Consider the following 6,399-nt stretch of genomic DNA (forward strand, 5'->3'; position numbering starts at 1 on the left):
AAAAGATATATGAATTTACTATTCTTTGTTGTTTTATTGCTCTTCACCTCTCTCTCTCTCTCTCTCTCTCTCTCTCTCTCTCTCTCTCTCTCTCTCTCTCTCTCTCTCTCTCTCTCTCTCTCTCTCTCTCTCTCTCTCTCTCTCTCTCTCTCTCTCTCTTTCTCTCTCTCGCATCCTTTAGTGCTTCATTCCTTAGGCAGGTCATCCTTACATATTTGGATTCAACATCCTAAAAGGTGCGATGAGCGTGAAGTCATGTTGTCAACAAGAAGAATAGCACAACAATCACAGAGAAAAGAGAATGACCAAAGAGAAGTAGCTAACATAGCTCTCTTACGAGATAACATGGAGGAACGTATGCATAGCGGAATGCGAAAGATGAGAGCTCAAATTATGAAGCAGGTGTGGGGTCAAATCATCAAAGTTCTGAGGGTCATCACAGCCCTGACAGGAAATCAGTTCTAACAAGAGCAAAACCAACTACAGGAGGTGTCACCGACACACAACAATAGGAGGGTGAACCACGGTCTTGAGGGGCTACTGACTCGCAGCACTAAGAAAGTGCAGGATCCACACAGGTGGAAATGCAACATGTAGGGCGTACTAAGGCACGATGTCAGCTAGAGAACACTTTCTCCCTCAAAAATCTATGGAGTGAAGCCCCCAAAAAAATTCAAACTACGAGCCTTGAATGCTTACAAGGGACGATTAGACCCAATGACTATATCACCACAGTTGTGTTGTTAATGTGCCTACTTAAAATCTCAAACACGTTCAAGTGCCATCTATCTTTTCACCACTTTAAGGTTGTGAGCCTTGAAGTGGTTCCAAGCATTTTCGGTCGGGTGCATCAACAACTTTGCTAATTTCAAGAGATTATTTTTTAGTGCAGTTCACCAACACTCAAAGACACACTAAGAGCATGCAATCCTTGTGGCAACTCAAGCAAGGTGAGCACGGGAGTCTATGCAGATTCATCGCACAATTCAATAGGGAAACGACGGAGGTGAAAGACCTCAAATTCAGCACAAGCATTAAGTTTCAAGAGGTTTTCCTACGACCTTAACATTAAGGAACACCATGACTTGTCGAGTTGTTGGAAAAGGCCAACGAGCACATGCTAGCAAAAGAAAGTATCCTCAAATGAAAATCAAAAGGGTTCCATGCCCAGAAGAGTGCTCTCCCTGGCAATGGGTCAAAACCAAGGGAAGAATACAGACCTTCAACATCGTTTTGAAGGTGATAAGTCCTCTTGCGATGGCGAAAGGATCGAATGATACGACCAACAAGATGGCCAATCAAAGAATCAGGACTCATGACAAGCCTGGTACTATGAGAGGCTGACATAGCATTTTAAAGAGTTGTACAAAGATTATGAGGGCGTGTGAGCTACCTCTTTGAGGGTGTCAATGGTAGAAATCATGATCATCATCTAGAACAAAGAGTATTTCAAGGAACTTGCACTGATGAAAGCAGGAGGTTTTTTCCGAGATGCGAGGAAGTATTGTAAGTTTTACTGTGATCATAGACACGACACAGGGGAATGTAGGCATTGCCTGAGTCTCTTTAAAGAGTTTATCAAAATGGGAAAACTACATAAATTCATGGCTTAGGGGCACTCAAGTCAGAGACATGAGAAGAAGTTAACGCTAGACACCCCACCAGAACCCATCCAGATGAATGTCGTCCTGTCACCAGGATAGTTCAAGCTATCCTCAAAGAGGAGCTTCTAGAAGAGGACTAGGGCGAGAAAGTTGTGAAACCTTGTCTCCATGTAGAGGAGAGGAAGTTGTCCCCTCATCACGTTCACAGACAATGATCTTCCTTTTGGAGAAAACCGTACGATGAGGCTATAGTCATCATGGGGATAATTAGTAATTTTTAAGTTTAGAGTATCCTCATCAACACTGGCAGCTCTGTGAAAATTTTGTTTAAGTCAGTGTTCAATAAGCTTAATCATCAGGTTGGTCTGTTGATAGAGAAGGTCGGCCCACTTTTTGATTTTTAAGGTGAAAGGAAGGAGACATTGAGCGTAATGCCATTGGTGATCACCTAAGGTGAAGGAAAGAAATACTTCACAAAGACAAAAGTTTTCCTGGTCGTGGATTCGCCTCGAACCTACAATGCTATTTTTGGTCACCTACTGCTAAACCGTTTCAAAGCTGTGGTGTCTACTTACCACGTAGCAGTAATGTTTCCGGGAGATGGTGAAATAATTACTATCAAAGGAGATTTGGAGTTTTCCCGAGTCTGCTATTTCTGGGCAGTTGAGAGTGTAGAACAGGAGCCACTTGACTGCAGAACTGGAAGAAGGGTGGCAGTGAAAATAGTCAGGCCACCTGGAAGAACCCAGTCGGTGAACAAGAACCCGATAAATCTTTTTTAATAAGTGCCAATGTTGATGCAGGGTGTCGGGAGCTTCTAATTCAAAAGCTTCGGGACCACTATGACGTATTTTTCTGGTCCTCAGTGGAGATTCTTGGCATATTGACTGATGTTGCCTATCATAGATTGAAAGTGAGATCCACGATCTGGCCGATCAAGCATAAGACAGAGAACTCAGTGATCACACAACTGGACACATCAAGGAGGAGATGTTGAAGCTACAGGAGGTGGGGTACATCTCACAGGTGCAATACCACCTAAATTTCAAAAAAAGTCATGGTCCAAAGAGCCAATAGGAAGTGGAGGTGTGTGTCGACTTCATTAACTTAAATACCACCTACCCGAAGGATTGCTAAACATTGTCGAGGATTAATGCCCTGGTGAATGCAGTCGTATGATACTTAGTGACAAGCTTCCTAGACACTTTATTTGGTTATCACTAGATCAAGATGCACTCGATGGATACTAAAAAAGACCGCCTTCATTACTGCTGAGGGAGTGTTCTGTTACAATGTAATGCCCTTTGGGCTTACGAACACTGGGACAATGTACTAGTATTTAATGAAAGTAATTTTTAAAAAATAGAAATGAAAGAGCATTAAAGTCTCTGTCAAAGATGTGCTTGTGAAATGTTGAATGACAAAACAACATATAAAGGACAAAAAAAAAACTTTCTAAACCTTAATTTGGAGCATCAACCGACCTGTTCTTAAGCTACCATCTAACCTTCGAAGGTATAAAAGTGAATCCTGACAAAATCCAAGGGTTGATTAACATGCCGCTCACGTGGATTACCAGAGAAGTTCAAAAATTAACAGAGCAGATCTTAGATTTGAGTCGTTTCATTTTGAGATCAAACGACAAACACGCGACATTTTTCAAAACTATTTGAACCAAAATTTTTTGGCGAATGAATGAATGCCACCAAGCTTTTCAGAACCTCAAGGATTCCTTAGCTTCACCATCACTCCTTCAAAGCCCAAAGGCAAGTAGAGATGTGTCTCTATACTTGGGGGTGGGGGCTGAGGCCATATGTTTTCTATTGGCTCAGGAGGAATTGAGAAGGCAATTCATGATCTACTACAATAGTCACGTTCTCTGAGGGGCGGAGTTCAGGTGCCCAATTATGGAAAAAATAGCCTTTGCTCTTATTGTGTATGCTCACATGTTACGACCCTACTTTCAGACACATCCCATCTATGTGATTACAGATCATCCGTTGAAGTCGGTGTTCACCCATCTAGAACATTCCAGTTGGTTACTCAAGTGGGGGAGTAGAACTACAAGAGTTCAATATCAGTTATGTTCCATGGCGGCCATAAAAGCTTAGTTGGTCGCAGGCTTCCTGACATATTTCTTGGGGCAGGGGAACCAAGTTGAAGAAAGTTATGGCAAATGACATGAGTGGGTGTTGTACATAGATGAAGCCTCAAATAGGATTGAAGCATAGCTTAGGCTTGCTCTGAGCAGCCTTGCGAGAGAACATGTGTAACATTCAATGAAGATAGAATTCAAGGTGATAAACAATCAGGTAGAATACGAAGTTCTGATTGCCAGCCCATGCCTAACTTATGAGATGGGCGTCTGGATCCTTGTTGCAAAATTAGACTTGCAACTTGTGGCGAACCAAATAAATAGGGAGTTTAAATCCAGAGGTGGTGATGAAGTACCTTAACAAAAGCCAAGGTAAAGATCTGGAAATTTGCTCAGTTTCAAATCAAACACATCGACAGAGAATAAATTGATGTGGTTGATTTGCTAACCCTACGAATTTTCTTGAGAAATGGAGAACCACATATACTTTGCTAGCCAGTCATCAAAGAGCCCCAAATTATGATGGTGGAGGGCGACAAGTCAAAAATCGGATGGACCCATACGCCAAATATTTATAAATGGTAGATGTCTTAGAGGAGGTCACAAGTCCTCAGAGATTTAAGTGCAAAACTACATAATATTTATTTATTGAGGGAACACTCTTCTAGAAATAAGCAATTCAATGTACCTAAGATGCATAAAAAGAAAGCGAGATGGAGGAAATCCTTTAGGATATCCACCAGGGGAATGTGGGAGCCATTTTGGAGGAAAGATGTTGGCGCATCGAGTACAACTGTAGGGATATTTTTAGTTGACATTATTGAAGGATGCCAAAGTATTCTCTAGGAATGCGAGCAATGCCAAAAATATGATCCACTACAGCATCAGCTGAATCACAAATTGCAACCGATCACCAGTTTGTGGCCCTTCACCATCTGGTTCAAGATATTTTGGGACCATTCCCACCTTCGAAAGGACAACATCGCTTTCTTCTAGTGACAATTGATTACTTTTCAAATTGGATTGAGGTCATAGCCTTGCCCATACCAAATAATAAGCCTCAAATTTCATTGGTTTATGACTCGTGTGCCAATGGGCAGGTCGAGGTGACTAATGAAATCATCCTTAGCTTGTAAAGAAAGAAGGTGAAGGGTGCAAAAGCGAGTTGGACATAGGCCCTCCCATCCTTTCTATGGGCTGTCCACACAACCCTGTCACCTGCAACTAGACAAAATCCAACTAGTACATTCAAGAAAAGGTCATTTCTCCTAGAGACTTAGTGCTAAAGAAGATCGATCTTGTGGTGCGAGGACAGGCAGTAGGCTGGACCAAATGTGGAGCAGGATCATCAACCGCTATAAGGTACCTATGGCATACAAGCTAACGACTCATGCAGGGAATGAGGTCTCCCGGACTTGGAGTGAAGATGAAATCGAGAGAAATTTTCTATAAATTTCAGTTCTATTCCAAATGAGCTACCTTGAATAAAAAATACTTCCTTACTATGTTCCACATAATGAGATTCTCTTATACTATTCAAATGAAAATGTGTATTAAATTATTGAACGCTACCTTAATTGAAAATCCAAAACTTTCAGGTTAGAAAAAAGCTTAGAGAACTGGGGAAGAGAAGGGAATCAATAATACGTCTAACACATGGCTTGAGAAATGAAGAACAGTGAACCGTGGTGCCAAGATTACCCGATCCAGCTTGAGACATGAAGAAGGCCAGCCATGACACCGAGATCACCTGGTTGAGCACAAAATGAAGAATCACAGACCGTGCTGCCAAGATCATCAAATCCGGCTTGAGACATGAAGATAACCAGCCATTGCGACAAGGTCGCTTTGCTAAGCACCAAATGAAGAACAGCAGACCGCGATGTCAAGATCGCTCGGTTAAGCCCGATACATGAAGATAGTCAGCCATGGAGCCAAGATAGCTCAGTCCAACCTGAGACATGAATAGCCAGTCGTGGTACCAAGAACGATGAACTGTGGGAGAAAGAACACCTGATCCAACCCAAGATAGACTGTGGTGCCAGGATCTCCTGGTCCAGCCTAAGACATGAAGACAGCCAGCCGTGGCACCAAGATCATTCGACTGAGCAGTAAATGAAGAATAGTGGACCACAGTGTCAAGATTTCTTAGTCCAGCTGTCAGCATTATTTTGGGGTGTTGGTTTATGGGGGGTGTTGCCCGTAAGAAGCTGTCGGTCACCGGAATCAAAATCCCGTTGCCCGCTTCGGAAGGACGTTGAAGTATGAAATCAAACTGACCCCATATTTTTCATAGTTTTAAAATGAAAGAGCACTGTACCTTAAATCCTGTATCTATCCCGGAGGATGAACACAAAACTTGAGGATGAGGCTCGATCAAATAAACTAAGGAAAGTATGACGTCTGTTTGGTCTGCGAAACCTTTGTATTTGCCGACAAGTTTCCCTATGGGATTAAATAGGGTTTATATTAAGATGGGTTCGGACATGCTTCCTATAAGGGCAAGCCCCTATAGTTAATTACATCTTAAATGACCAAAGTCACCTAAGAAGACTCTCGATAAAAATCAGAAAATATTATCTTCAAGGAATTTCAAAGGGTACGACTCTTCAACGAAATTGGATGTAGAAGTGTGAAAGGGGATTGGTTCAAATTTGGAACATTTTATTGTAGAATCCAAAGGACGAAGAACTAGGGGAT

Source organism: Phalaenopsis equestris, unplaced genomic scaffold, assembly GCF_001263595.1.
Source record: "Phalaenopsis equestris unplaced genomic scaffold, ASM126359v1 Scaffold000636, whole genome shotgun sequence".
NCBI lineage: Eukaryota > Viridiplantae > Streptophyta > Magnoliopsida > Asparagales > Orchidaceae > Phalaenopsis > Phalaenopsis equestris.